The following is a 14,454-nucleotide window of genomic DNA, read 5'->3' as shown; positions in this document are numbered from 1 at the left end:
GTGGAATCTGAAAAAAAATGATAAAAATAAATTTAATTGCAAAAAGAAATAGACTCCTAGACATACATAAAAGCACATAAACTGTACGGTGACCGAAGGGTAAAGGGAGGTAGAGATAAACCAGGAGTTCTGGATTAACAGATACACATTACTTCATATACAACAGATAAATAACAGATAAATAACAAAGTCCTACTTGACAGCACAGGGACTTGTATTCAGTAGCTTGAAATAACCTACAATGGAAAAGAATCTGGAAAAGAATACACACAGGCGGAATTACCTAGTACACCAGAAAATAACACAGAAATGGCTAAATATTGATCCATGTGGGATTTCATCAAAGATGTGACTTGGGGCAAGGTTAGACTCGTAAAAACTGTCCACATTAGGCAAACAGACAAAATCAAAAGTATGTTCATTATTATTTAAACTTAATTAGTTACAAAAAGGAAAAGTGAACATAATGGAAAAAGCTCTGCAACCTAGGTATAGATAAAAATGGGAACTAATGAGTTGGGAAAATACAAATCTACAAAAGAAAAAACAGTTGCAAAATAACAGAAACATGACTATTGAAGATATAGCCTGTTTTTCTGCTCTTGACAGATTAAGAGACAGAAATAAGGAAAATGTGAATAATTCAAGAATAGGTTTTAATTATATTGCCTTTCAATATACTCAATTTACCAAATTTTAAGGAAAATTCATCTTAAATGTAGTGAGCAAATTTGAATCAATTTTTCCTGTTAATTTTTTCTCAACCATGGTGGTTTATCTGAATCATAAAATATTTCAAAAATAATTTTAGTGACCATTTTCTTAGAACCAGTGGTTATGGAGATACACAGAAGAAAAATCATTACCTCAGGACCTAAATCCTTCCAGGAATCTGTGTGGAAAGGGGCTACATTTTCTCTTTTCATTCATATATTCTTATTCAGCATTACTGAAGCACAGATGTTTAACCCCACAGCATTCAAATAAACTCCTATTAAAAGGATTTCTTATATCTATCAAAATATGGTATTATAAGGTCAGGGATTGTTTATCATATCAACTAATGAACTTTCAGAAAGGTTATTTATTTCAAAGCCTTTGAAGCCATTTATTCACCAACTGGACTTCCAGAACGTGCAAAGATTGTCAGATAAATACTCAAAATGCCTACTAAGGAATTTAGAAACCATTTGTTTATAATAATAAAGATTGAAGCAAGCTAATGTATGAAAAGTGATGCTTGTAAAAACAACCACTGACACTAAATCCTGTTTACTGAGGAGAAACCACTTATCATTACAATGGCCCCATCATCCCTGAGGGAGAACTGTGACTATCTCTGCTTCCACAGAGCATACCAGAGTGTGTGTGTGTGTGTGTGTGTGTGTGCGTGCGCGCGCGCGCGCATGTGTGCAGTGCTGATGCAGGAAAGCCTAGGAACCTGTGGGTAGGTGCAGGCAGGTTAACTGGACTTTCCTCACTGCTTGAAAATCCAGATAGCTCCCTGCTCCAATGGGGAGCCAACAAAAGGTTTTATTTCAGGTTGAAGATGCCTCACAAGTGAACAGTTGGTTCCCCCAAGGAAAATATGTGCTTTTCAATGGTAATAATATGCTATCCGCAGCAATAATAATAGCAGGTGTCTGCTGTGTGCTTGGAAGCCGGTTTCTGGGAGGATTACAGGTGTTAATTGACTTAATTCTCACAGCACCCCATGGCTTAGCGACTGTTTCATTATTAAGACTTTGTAGATGGGGCAGTTGAAGAACAGAAAAGTAAATTTCCAGTGTTGTACATTTACTTCTCATGTATGTGGGTAAGGGTGCCCAGCAGGACGGATTTCACAGGAGACATTGTGAGGTAGATCCACTCTGTTTCCATAATTATAGAAAAGGAGAAAGGGCTCTGGAAACAGAGTCAAAACATATAAACAATGACTGCTATGAAGACGCAAAGACAAGTCTGCCCTTTATCAGACTCTCTTATCTTCTTTGTCTCTCAACCTTCTCATGGGGGGTGGGGAGGTCTAAATGAGTGTAGTATGTTGAAAGATACTGTCAGTTGTAAGTACTGTATTAACATGAGATATTTAAAGTATTTCATCAATAGACAAGGATGTCCACTTTCATCACTCTTATTCAACATAGTTTTGGGAGTCCTAGCCATGGCAATCAGAGAAGAAAAAGAAAAGGAATCCAAATTGGAAACGAAGTGAAACTATTATGGTTAGCAGAGGACATGATACCATACCTAGAAAATCCTAAACATACTACGAGAAAGCTGTTAGAGTTTATCGGTGAAGTTGGTAAAATTACAGGAAACAAAATTAATACATAGAAATTGATTGCATTTTGATATACAACAATGAAGGACAGAAAGAGAAATTAGGGAAACTATCCCATTGACTATCACATCAAAAAGAATAAAAAACATAGGAATCAACCTCCCTAAAGAACCAAAAGACCTCGGAGTTCCCATTGTGTCGCAGTGGTTAACGAATCTGACTAGGAACCATGAGGTTGTGGGTTCAATTCCTGGCCTTGCTCAGTGGGTTAACTATCCGGCGTTGCCGTGAGCTGTAGTGTAGGTCACAGACGCAGCTCGGATCTGGTGTTGCTGTGGCTCTGGTGTAGGCCGGTGGCTACAGCTCTGATTCGACCCCTAGTCTGGCAACCTCCAAATGCTTCAGGAGTGGCCCTAGAAAAGGCAAAAAGACGACAAAAAAAAAAAAAACCCAAAAGACTCTGAAAACTGTAACACGCTGATGAAAGAAATCAAAGATGACACCAATTGATGGAAAGAATACCGTGCTCTTCAATTGGAATAATCGATGTCGACAAAATGACTATACTACCCAAGACAATCTACAGATTCAGTGCAATCCCTATGAAATTCCCAATGACATTCTTCACACAACTAGAACAAAATACTTTAAAATTTGTAGGGAAACACAAAACACCCCCAAATAGCCAAAGCAATATTGAAAAAGAGAAATGGAACTGGAGAAATCAGGCTTCATCTTCAGACTATATCACAAAGCTACAGTCATCAAAACAGAATGGTACTGACACAAAAAGAGAGAAAGAAAAAATCAGTGGAACAGGATAGAAAACCCAGAAATAAACCCAAGCAACCATGGCCAGCTAATCTATGACAAAGGAGGTAAGAACATACAGTGGAACAAAGAAAGTCTCTTCAATAAGTAGTTCTGGGAAAATTGGACAGCTATATGTAAAAGAATGAAATTAGAATATTCTTTAACACAAAAAAATGGATTAAAGACCTAAAAATATAAGGCCAGATGCTATAAAACTCCTAGAGGAAATCGTAGACAGAATGCTCTTTGATGTAAATCACAGCAATATGTCATTTTATCCACCTCCTAGAATAACGATAGTAAAAACAAAAATAAACCAATGTGACTCAAAACCCTTTGGACAGGAAAGGAAACTCAAAAAAAAAAAAAAAAAAAAAAGCTTTTGCACAGCAAAGGAAATCATAAATGAAACAAAAAGACAACTTAAAGAATGGGAGAAAATAGTTGCAAATGATGCCCCAGACAGGGGCTTGATCACCAAAATATGCAAGAAATTCATAAAACTCAGAAAAAGGGAGGGGCAGAAGACCTAAATAGACTTTTTTCCCAAAGAAGATATACAGATGGCCAGTACACACATGAAAAGATGCTAAATATCACTAATTATTAGAGAAATGCCAGTCAAAACTACAATGAGGTGACACCTCACACTGGTCAGAATGGCCATCATTAAGTCAACAAGTAACAAATGCTGGAGAGGGTGTGGAGAAAAGGGAACCCTCCTACACTGTTGGTGAGAATGTAAACTGGTACAACCACAATGGAAAACAGTATGGAGATCCCTCAGAAAGCTGAAAAGAGAGTTGTCAAATGAGCAATCCCACTTCTGGGGGGCATATACCCAGAGGAAGCTATAATTCAGAAAGACACACTCACCCCTATGTTCACTGCAGCACTGTTCACAATAGCCAAGACATGGAAACAACCTAAATGTCCATTGAGAGATGAATGGATTAAGAAGATGTGGTACATGTATACAATGGAATACTACTCAGCCAAAAAGGGAAAAAATAATGCCCTTTGCAGCCACATGGATACAACTGGAGATCCTCATACGAAGTGAAGTAAGTCAGAAAGAGAAAGACAAATACCATATGATATCCATTTGCAGCTCCATGGATGCAACTAGAGATTCTCATACTGATAGGAATGGAATAGGCACAGGTCATTGTAGAAGTCCCAATAAGGGACCATAGATGGAGAGGGAAACCTAGGGGACCCTGGGAGATCGCTGTAACTTAATAATTGCTCAAGAAAGCCGTCAGCACAAGGCAGGCTTGATGGGCAAGAATTGCCTCCGGTCACTGGGTGGGGGATGGGATGAGGCTTGCATGCACATTCAGACCAAGGGCAGGAGTTTGAGGACTGCCCTTCTGCTCATGTGAATACACACCTTACCAAACACTAAGGAGGAGCTACTCATCCCAGCAAGGAAGAGGCAGCTTTTCCCACCCCCACTCCCCTTGGAGGATAAAACTGTAGCCCACCAGATCCTCGGGGCAGAGCCTCCATGCCTGCTTGCATCTCTCACAAGCGTCCTATCTTAATACGTCTATTTCTTGCCTATCACTTTGTCTCTCAATGAATCCCTTCTTTGCAGAGGCATGAAGAACCTGAACCTCAGTAAATCCAGACACAGGGTGAGTGAGTCTAATTTAAAACTGTGGGTTTAAGTCCCAGTCAGCTTTAGACTGGGTTCGAGTCCTGGCACGTGGGTTCAAGTCCCAATCTGGGTTCTGGCTGGGTTAGTGCTGTCAGTTGCAATTCTAAGTGAAGTGAAGTCAGAGAAAGACAAATACCCTATGATATCACTTCTACGTGGAACCTAAAATAAGGCACAGGAGTTCCCATCGTGGCGCAGTGGTTAACGAATCCGACTAGGAACCATGGGGTTGCGGGTTCGGTCCCTGCCCTTGCTCAGTGGGTTAAGGATCCGGCCTTGCCGTGAGCTGTGGTGTAGGTTGCAGATGCGGCTCGGATCCCACATTGCTGTGGCTCTGGTGTAGGCCAGTGGCTATAGCTCCGATTCGACCCCTAGCCTGGGAACCTGCATATGCCACGGGAGCGGCCCAAAGAAATAGCAAAAAGACAAAAAAATAAATAAATAAAATAAAATAAAGCACAGATGAACCTACCTACAGAACAGAAACAGACTCCTCGAGAACAGACTTATGGTTGCCAAGGAGAAGGGAGTGGGATGGACTGGGAATTTGGGGTTAGTAGAAGCAAATTAGTATATATACGATGGAAAAGTTCCTCCTATATTCCTAAGGAACTATATTCAGTATCCTGTGATAAACCATACGAGAAAAGAACACATAAAAGACTGTATATACATATGTATATACTGAATGGCTTTGCTGTACAGAAGGAAATTAACACAACAGTATAAATCAACTATACGTCAATAACGATTTTTAAAGCAAGACTATACTATGAGGCCAATTTAAATACCCAAAGGTAGATGGCATCTACACATTGAAAGCATAAGAAAACTTTTTTTTTTTTCCTTTTTAGGGCTGCACCCACAGCACATGGAAGTGCCCATGCTAGGGGTTGAATCTGAGCTGCAGGTGCCGGCCTAAGCAACAGCCACAGCAATGTGGGATCCAAGCCACGTCTGTGATCTACACCACAGCTCCTGGCAATGCTGGATTCTTAATCCATTGAGCAAGGCCAGGGATTGAACCCGTATCCTCATGGATACTAGTGGGGTTCCTAACCCACCAGGCCATAAGGGAACTCGCATAAGAAGCATTTTTGCAGAGACCTATCAGATGTCACACAGCTTGTCTCTAATACTTATTTCTCCCTCACTGTTCCCATATGTACAGACGCAGTTGTCTCATGCAAACGTCTAACTAGAAACATGTTACATGTATATTTTTACTTACATAAAAAAATAAAAAAGAAAACCGAATAATTATAAATAAGCCCAGGAAATTTGTCTTTGAATCAAACAATGAAATAGATAAGACTCTGTGATATTCAATGAAAAGGCAGGGAAAAGGCAGAAAAGGAAATCAAAAAAATGAGACATCAGAAACTGAATACAGGAGTTCCCGTCATGGCGCAACGGTCAACAAATCTGACTAGCATCCATGAGGACGTAGGTTCCATCCCTGGCCTTGCTCAGAGGGTTAAGGATCTGGCGTTGCCGTGAGCTGTGGTGTAGGTTGCTGAAGCAGCTCAGATCCTGCACTGCTGTGACTGTGGTATAGACTGCCAGCTATAGCTCCCATTCAACCCCTAGCCTGGGAATTTCCATGTGCCGTGAGTGCGGCCCTAAAAAGCAAAAGAAAGAAAGAAAGATAGACTAAATACAGGAGTTCTCACTATGGTGCTTTGGGTCCAGGGTCCAGTGTTGGTACAGGATGAAGCTGCAGCTTGTATTTGATCCCTGGAGTAGCAATTTCCATACATTGCTGTGGGTACATCATCATAGCCATTAAAAGAAAGAGAGAGAAAAAAAGGAGAGGGGAGGAGGGAAGGAAAAGAAAGAAGGAAGGAAAGAGAGAGAGAGGAAGGAAGGAAGAAAGGAAGGAAGAAAGACGCAGACATAGAGATTAAAGATTATATAAACTGGAAATTTTTAGGAAATTTCCTAAAAACATATAAAGTAGAAATTTTTAGAAAAGAGAATATACCTGAAAATAGGAATTGCCAAAATAGAGTTAAAAATATTAGAGAAAGTTGGAAGTCTGTATAAATCAATAAAAGAAAAGCAAGGGAAATAAAGACCAAAAAAAAAGGGGACCTGCTGGTCAAGCCTCTGGGATCACACACATGTCCTGATGCGTTTTTTTAGTTTATTCAAGCTCGAACAATAAAATAAAATGAATCCCGTGCATACACGGGCACACACAGGATGGGGAATCCATTGTATTATCACATGTTTGCAGAACTGAGATGGGAAAAATCTGATGCATGCAGAGGAAAAACCATAGTTCAAAGAGTACATTCAACTCTCTAAAACTCGCGTTTAAATCTTTTTCAGAACGCTAAGAGGCAGAACAGCGCAAATGTTCCAGTTGGAAAGGGAGAGAGCAGGCAGGGTAGTAAGCCGAAACTCACCTCCTGTCCTGTGTTCCTTGTCAAAACCCCAATCTTTTTCAGCCACCTCACTGTCTATCCCACACCTGCACTCAGGCAGCAGTATCCTGCTGGACAAAACAGTCCTATAGGATGGTCTGTTTAAACACTGGGTCATTAACTTCCAGGGGGGTTTCCTGAGTTAATTTGCTTGCCTGCATACTCTGAGTCATCAAAATTGAGGGAGTTCCCCTTGTGGCTCAGCAGTAAAGAACCCGACTAGTATTCATAAGGATACAGGTTCGATCCCTGGCCCTGCTCAGTGGGTTAAAGATACGGTGTTGTGGTGGGCTGCAGTGTAGGTCTCAGATATGGCTCGGATCCTGCATTGCTGTGGCTATAATGTTGGCAGGCAGCTGCAGCTCCGATTCGACCCCTGGCCTGGGAACTTCCATGTACCATGGGTGTGACCCTAAAAAGCCAAAAAAAAAAAAAAAAAGAAAAAAAGAGAGAGAGAGAGAGAAGGTTTCCATGCTAGAGTCACCTAGGAAGTCGTGAAGAATATTGATGCTGAGCTCACACCACCAAAACATCCCCACGGAAGTAGTCTTGAATGTGACCTGGGCATCCAGATTTGAAACATCTTCCTTGTTGAATTCAGCACACACATCTAAGAACAAGGGGCTTAGCCATCACCTAGACATAAAGTGCAGATTCTGGTCTGGTCACTGCAGGAGCGCTTGGTGATAACAGAATAATGCCCGGGGGATGCCGATGCTGGTGGCCTGCACGCCACACTCTGAAGGACAGGGATCGAAAGGCTCCTGCTTTCTCCTCCCACCGCTCGTGGCCAGGTCTTCCTCCTCCCCATCCTTGCTCTCTGTCCATCCGCCGTCCCTCTGGGGGCCTCAGACGATTCATGCTCCCGTCTCATGAAAACGGGCCCACTTCCTCAAGAGAACGGACTTCTCTCTCACCCGCCAAATTCCCCCTCCCACGGTCATTATCAGACAGCCCTGGGGAAGTGGATCCCTCCATTCCAAAGCAGATTAGACTGTCCCAGCCTAACTTGCTCAAAAAAGGGGAAAACATAAATCTCTTTCTATTCCCATTTTCTTTTTCCCTGGCCATGAAAACACCTTAGGGAAAAGATGATGTGATTTGTCACCTTCCAATGTCTCTTTTCCATTTTGCTCTTAAGCCAGGATGTTTTCACACCCGTACTGCTGCCGGAGGCAATGCCAAGGTCAGCCCTCAGTGGACCAGACCTACCAGCATCATTTGACACAACAGGCCCTCTCCCCAGTGCATACCTTGGTACCTCACCCTTTGCCTCTGTCTTCCCTGCATCACCCGGTGTTTCTTCCCAGGCTCCTTTGCTTTCCTGCCTTCACAGCCTTGAAAGGTTATGATGGATGGTCCAGGCTTCGTCTTTGGATGTTTCAGTTGTGTTGTCTACATGTACTCCTTCCAGGATCTCATGGAGCCTGAGGCTTGAAACTCCACCTCTCTGCTGCCAGTATTTCCGTGGTCAGGTTGTGTCTCTACCCTGAATGCTAGATTGATGCCTTCCACTCTCCCTTCATTCTGCCTGGATGCCTGACATGCATCTCAACCTTTTTTCTAGCTTTACGGAGACATGATGGACACACAACATAATGTCGAAGTGATGATTGGATGACATATAATGTGATGATTTGAGACACATATGAAGAGAGGAATGGGCACCAAGGTACAGTTTGTTAATACCCTGTCACCTCACATAACGGCCACTTCCTTTTTATGTATATGTATATTTTCAAGTATATACTACAGAATATAACTATAGGTACTGTTCTGTACATGAGACCCCAGAACTTCCACGTCTTATAACTGGAAATCTGTACGCTTTGACACTCAGCTCTCCGTTTCCCCAATCCCCAAAGACCTAGCAACCACTGCTCTAGTCTCTATCTCTGCGCGCTCTGCTTTGCAAGATTCCACATACGGCATATCTCTCTGATTTCATTCACTTAGCCTAACGCCCTCAAGCATCACCCATGTTGTCATAAATGGCTTATCTGGCTCTGAGGAAAAAGGAACTACTCATGCTAACCTCATCTGCCAAAATCTGATGTCCTCATCCTTTCATCCATTCCATAATTTCCCTCTCTCTCTCTCTCTCTCTCTCTCTCTCTCTCTCTCTCTCTCTCTCTCTCACACACACACACACACACACACACAGAGGAAAAGGGACAAGAAAAGAATCTCGTTTCCCTTCCCATCTTCTCCATCTTAGGGTCAACTCTACTCAACTCAGACCAAGACTCCAACTCCACTCAGACAAAGACTCAGGAAAGGTGTGGGGGCACTTTCTTGCCTTCATAGCCTTTCATCCATGGTTTCATGAAGGTCTCCCTACAGCCTCCATTTTCCAAGGACACACGACCCCTGCGTCCTCCACAACCCTCTTGAGAACACCACCACTGCAGTCCTGGGGGGTGGTCGGCACATTCCAATGGGACTGCCCATTCCACATTCTGCCCTGTAGACTCCAACCCGGCCAGCAGGCAGAGAGACACACGGAATAGAGAACGCCAGCTCTGCCCATCCTTCTCGTATCATCACCTTCCCCTGACATCTCATCCTCGCCGTCTCACGCTCAGATCGTCTGTCCCATGAAGCCCATGTTGGCCCTGAGCTGACCCTTCAACACTGCAGTCAGCCTTCCAAGAAACTATGACAAAGCTAAGTGAACATTATGGTATGAAATATTTAAAGATGACAGATTTGTGTGTATAAACTCAGTAAAAAGATAAGATGCATTGAATTATTAAAGGAGATTCACTCTGAAACCTTCCCTCGTATCACACTTTACTTAGAATTCTCTACAGGCAAAGCAGGTCTGGAATCATCAACACTTCTAGAATCCTTTCTTGTTTCATGTGACACCCTCTGATCCTGATTGAATATCTAAAGTCTCTAAGTGATAGCTGTACAGAAGGGACTTCCTTGTTTACTTGCATGAAACATCTCCTTTTATTCTCAGATATTTGCATCACTTATGTAACATCTTATGGGGAGCCACGTCTCTAAACTCATCAACAATACTAAGTAGGCCAGTTACATTCTGCTAAAAGTGGACGGATATGGACTCTCCCATGAAGAACTAGCATTTCAGTGTTTGCTAAGAGGTCTAACATTGACAGGCTCACAGGGAGAATTGCCCTGATCAACCTGCTTTCTTTTTCTCAGTGTCCCTGGTGAAAAAAAGAAAATGGATTTTTCAGACTGCCACGGACCCTTCCTTTTACACGTGTGTAAAGAGGGTGGCATTTATTTTAGGCACTACTTTATTTATTTTTAAATTTGCAAACATCAAAAAATGGAGAACGAGCCAAGACTTGAGTATTCAGATAATTCTAAGAACTGGGTTGAGCTCATGCCAGTATTTGAAGGCAAGCCCAAGAAGGTAATAGGAGAAGTTTCCTGTGGACATTGTAGTAAGGAATGGGCATTTGTTCAGTTCAAAAAGTGGGAAATGCAAATCAAAACAACCATGAGCTACCACCTCTCACCAGTCAGAATGGCCATCATTAATAAATCCACAAATAACAAGTGCTGGAGGGGCTGTGGAGAAAAGGGAACCCTCCTGCACTGTTGGTGGGAATGTCAACTGGTAGAGCCACTATGAAGAACAGTTTGGAGATACCTTAGAAATCTATACATAGAACTTCCATATGACACTGCAATCCCACTCTTGGGCATCTATCCGGACAAAACTCTTCTTAAAAGAGACACATGCACCCGCGTGTTCATTGCAGCACTATTCACAATAGCCAGGACATGGAAACAACCCCAATGTCCATCCACAGATGATTGGATTCGGAAGATGTGGTATATATACACAATGGAATACTACTCAGCCACAAAAAAAGAATGACATAATGCCATTTGCAGCAACATGGATGGAACTAGAGACTCTCATCCTGAGTGAAATGAGCCAGAAAGACAAAGACAAATACCATATGATATCACTTATAACTGGAATCTAATATCCAGCACAAATGAACATCTCCTCAGAAAAGAAAATCATGGACTTGGAGAAAAGACCTGTGGTTGGCTGATGGGAGGGGGAGGGAGTGGGAGGGATTGGAAGCTTGGGCTTATCAGATACAACTTACAATAGATTTACAAGGAGATCCTGCTGAGTAGCATTGAGAACTATGTCTAGATACTCATGCTGCAACAGAACAAAGGGTGGGGGGAAAAATGTATACATGTAAGGATAACTTGATCCCCTTGCTATACAGTGGGAAAATAAATTAAAAAAAAAAAGTGGAACATAGGTCTGGACATATCCTATTTCTTTGTTCATCTCTCTTGTCAAAAGGTCTAGAAATATCCATGTCTTCATCTAAGCCTTGGTGATGAAATAAGTTCTGACTCTGGATAAGTTTTCTCCCCTACATAGTTGTTGGGATTTACTTTCAGCTATTACCTTATACTTAGAGAATTTATTTGCCAAACAGTTACATGGGTTTCAATTTATTGTGCCTACAGGGCATGCGTGTTTGGCTAAACCAGAGAAACCTACTACAACAGGCTCAGGCATTGGGAAACAGTAATGTTGCAAACTCTTCCTGTAGTCAAACTGAACATGGAGCCAATGAATCATCAGACTTCTGACCTAGGGAAAATTGTATAGATCAGTGGTCCTCTCTAAATAATATATGAAGCTGGATACTCACTAAGTTTCACACTGAGGTCTGGGAGGAGGGGGGGCTGTGGGTCACGCCGAGTAGAGATTAATGAGGCTGTGTATATTTCCTGCTCTGTGGGCAAATAATTCAATGTATGCCAAGGAAGTCACTGATGGAAAACAGGAGACCCTGCATTGACGTGTTAGGTATTTTGAGACCATACTCAATGGAAATTAATTAAGTGCTACAGTATCTGTGATTAAATAATCTTTAGGGAAAACCAGAAAATTCACGAAAAAGGAAATGGAAGAGAAAGGAAGTAAATTCTAGGCAGCAGGAGCAGAAACAATGATAAAGTAAGTTATAAACAGTAGCCAAAACAACAATAAACTAAGGTGTAGACACAGCTCATTTGAGGCGTGTCCAGAACAGCCCCGTGTCCTTTATATTTTTCACATTCTTGTGTCATTCGGTTGGTGTGTGTTGGAGCGTGTTGCTGTGAGGAATGGTATTTGAGTGTTCAGGGAGGAGGGTGACTTTGTCAAAGCAAAGTCCAAGGTCTTGGACAGGGGACGGGGGTGGGATTAACCAGAGACAGTGATGGAGAAACGGCAAAAGGCTGGGGAGTGGGGTGAAGCCATTCCTGTCAGGGACGCCAAATCTGTGGGAGGAAGAGACATTTTTTTAAGAGCCATTGCAGGGTCATGTGATGCGAGTCTGAATTTAAGTCCATGAAAACTTACTCAGAGGCCCAGAAGTCAAGTACAGGTGCCGGTGAAGGTTTCTGGAGAACATCACATCTGAGGTGAACCAGGAATTCAAAAAGGACTAGTGAAGAGCCTCAGAGAAACATAAAAGGGGCTCCATCCTGGGGAAAGGGATGTTTCCTGAAGATAGGATGTGGGAACTGGTATAAGACATGTGACAATGCGGCGAGAAGAGGGAGGATGAGTGAAGATGGGACAGGAGATGTCCAGACAAGGGGAAGGACGTGTTTGATGATCGCACCCTTTAGGGGAAAGCCCAGCTTTAAGTGAATACGACCTTAGGGCTCTCCATGACCTCAACCTTCCTGGATTCTCAGCATCATCTTTTATCACACACCCTGCTGCCCAGTCTAAGCTTCTGTCTTAAAGCCGCTCCAGACTCCACTCCAGATCAACGAGCAGGATCTCTGAAGCTGATTGGTCATGGGCTACGAGGAAGAGGAGTCAGTGCAGTTCCCACGTGACCCGGGGAGGTTGTCAATCCCTACAGCTATTCTGAAGGGCAACTTGCCTTCCTCTCTGCTAGGTGCTTTATAGATATTTTTGGAAGTGTTATCTCTGTCCCAGAGAGGATGGAATAGCTTTGTGGAGAGGACAAGGGATCAACTTAAAGTCCCAGGTGACAGCTTGCTTCTGAGCCCACATGTGCCTGGCTCCCAAGACCCTCATCTTTTCATGGCATCACCCGCCCACCAAAGGTGAGGTACAAACACAAACTAAACAATATTATGGTGCTTGAACGTTGCTTATATAAAAATGGGGCTTTCTTATAATGCCAGTACTAGGAACCAGAATGCATACCTCTTTAAGAACTTGCGACCCTAGGGAGTTCTCTTAGATGCAGTGGGTTAAGGATGGGGGATTGTCACTGCAGCAGCTTGGGTTGCTGTTGTGGTGCAGGTTCGAACCCTGGCCCAGGAACTTTGATATGCTGCGGGTGCAGCTAAAAAAAACCCATAGCTACATGATATCGAAATTTTATAGGATATCACTGCTTGTATTCCTCTAAGAAGTCAATATTGCCAAGGCATTCTTATTCCTTCATCATAATGCTTTATGATATTAATATGTGTGTGGCACAGACTGAATGTTTCTGTCCCCCACACTCCAACTTCACATGCTGAAATCCTAACCCCCTGTGTTGGAATTAGGAGGTGGGGCCTCTGGGAGGTGATGAGGTTGTGGGGTGGAGCTCCCATGCATGGGATTAGTGTCCTAATAAAAGAGCCCAGAGAAAAGATACAGTGAGATGACTGTGAACCAGGCAGTGGATTCTCAGCTGACACTGAATCTGCTAACAGTGTCTTCTAGGACTTCCTAGTCTCCAGAAACGTGAGAAATGAATGTCTGTTGTTTATAAGCCATGCAGTCTATGGTAATCTTTTATAACAGCCCAAACAAACTACAACAACGGGTTTGGGTTTTTGGGGTTTTTTTTTTTTTTGCTTTTGTCGTTTCAGGGCTGCACCTGCAGCACATGGAAGTTCCCAGGCTAGGGGTCGAATTGGAGCTGTAGCCACCAGCCTACACACAACCACAGCAATGCTGGATCCTTAACCCACTTAGTGAGGCCAGGGATCAAACCCGCATCCTCATGGATCCTAGTTGGGTTCATTACCACGGAGCCATGACGGGAACTCTGGGCTTGGGTTTTTAATAGAGTGGGATACAAACCACTTGTAAAGAAGATTGACCAACACTGAGCTTATGTTTCAAATGGATTTGGTTCTTATCCAATGCTAAATCCACATTGGGAAAGAAGAATAGAAATTTCAGAAAATGAAGCTGAACTGGTTAGTTCTCCCAATATTAAGTCTGTGAAAATGTATTTTTACCTTAATCTATAATAAGACTTATTTCTTAATCTATATAAATT

General features: G+C 42.5%; 1 protein-coding gene across 2 annotated transcripts in view; it reads left to right on the top strand.

The window, feature by feature from the left end:
* The window catches only part of PNPLA4 (patatin like phospholipase domain containing 4), a 76,543-nt gene extending 65,849 nt beyond the window's left edge, over positions 1-10,694 (top strand). Inside the window, exons 7-8 of one of the 2 annotated variants that reach the window (XR_007132774.1) lie at positions 8,757-8,861; positions 9,660-10,694. The gene's annotated coding sequence lies outside the window, so the exon portion shown is untranslated. Of the gene's footprint in view, positions 1-8,756; positions 8,862-9,407 lie in introns of both variants that reach the window. The other variant, XR_007132773.1, reaches the window with a different exon arrangement.
* Positions 10,695-14,454: the final 3,760 nt, after the last annotated feature.

This window comes from Phacochoerus africanus, chromosome X (genome assembly GCF_016906955.1).
Source record: "Phacochoerus africanus isolate WHEZ1 chromosome X, ROS_Pafr_v1, whole genome shotgun sequence".
NCBI classification, from domain to species: Eukaryota; Metazoa; Chordata; class Mammalia; order Artiodactyla; family Suidae; genus Phacochoerus; species Phacochoerus africanus.
This window is presented reverse-complemented; position numbering and strand designations above follow the sequence as displayed.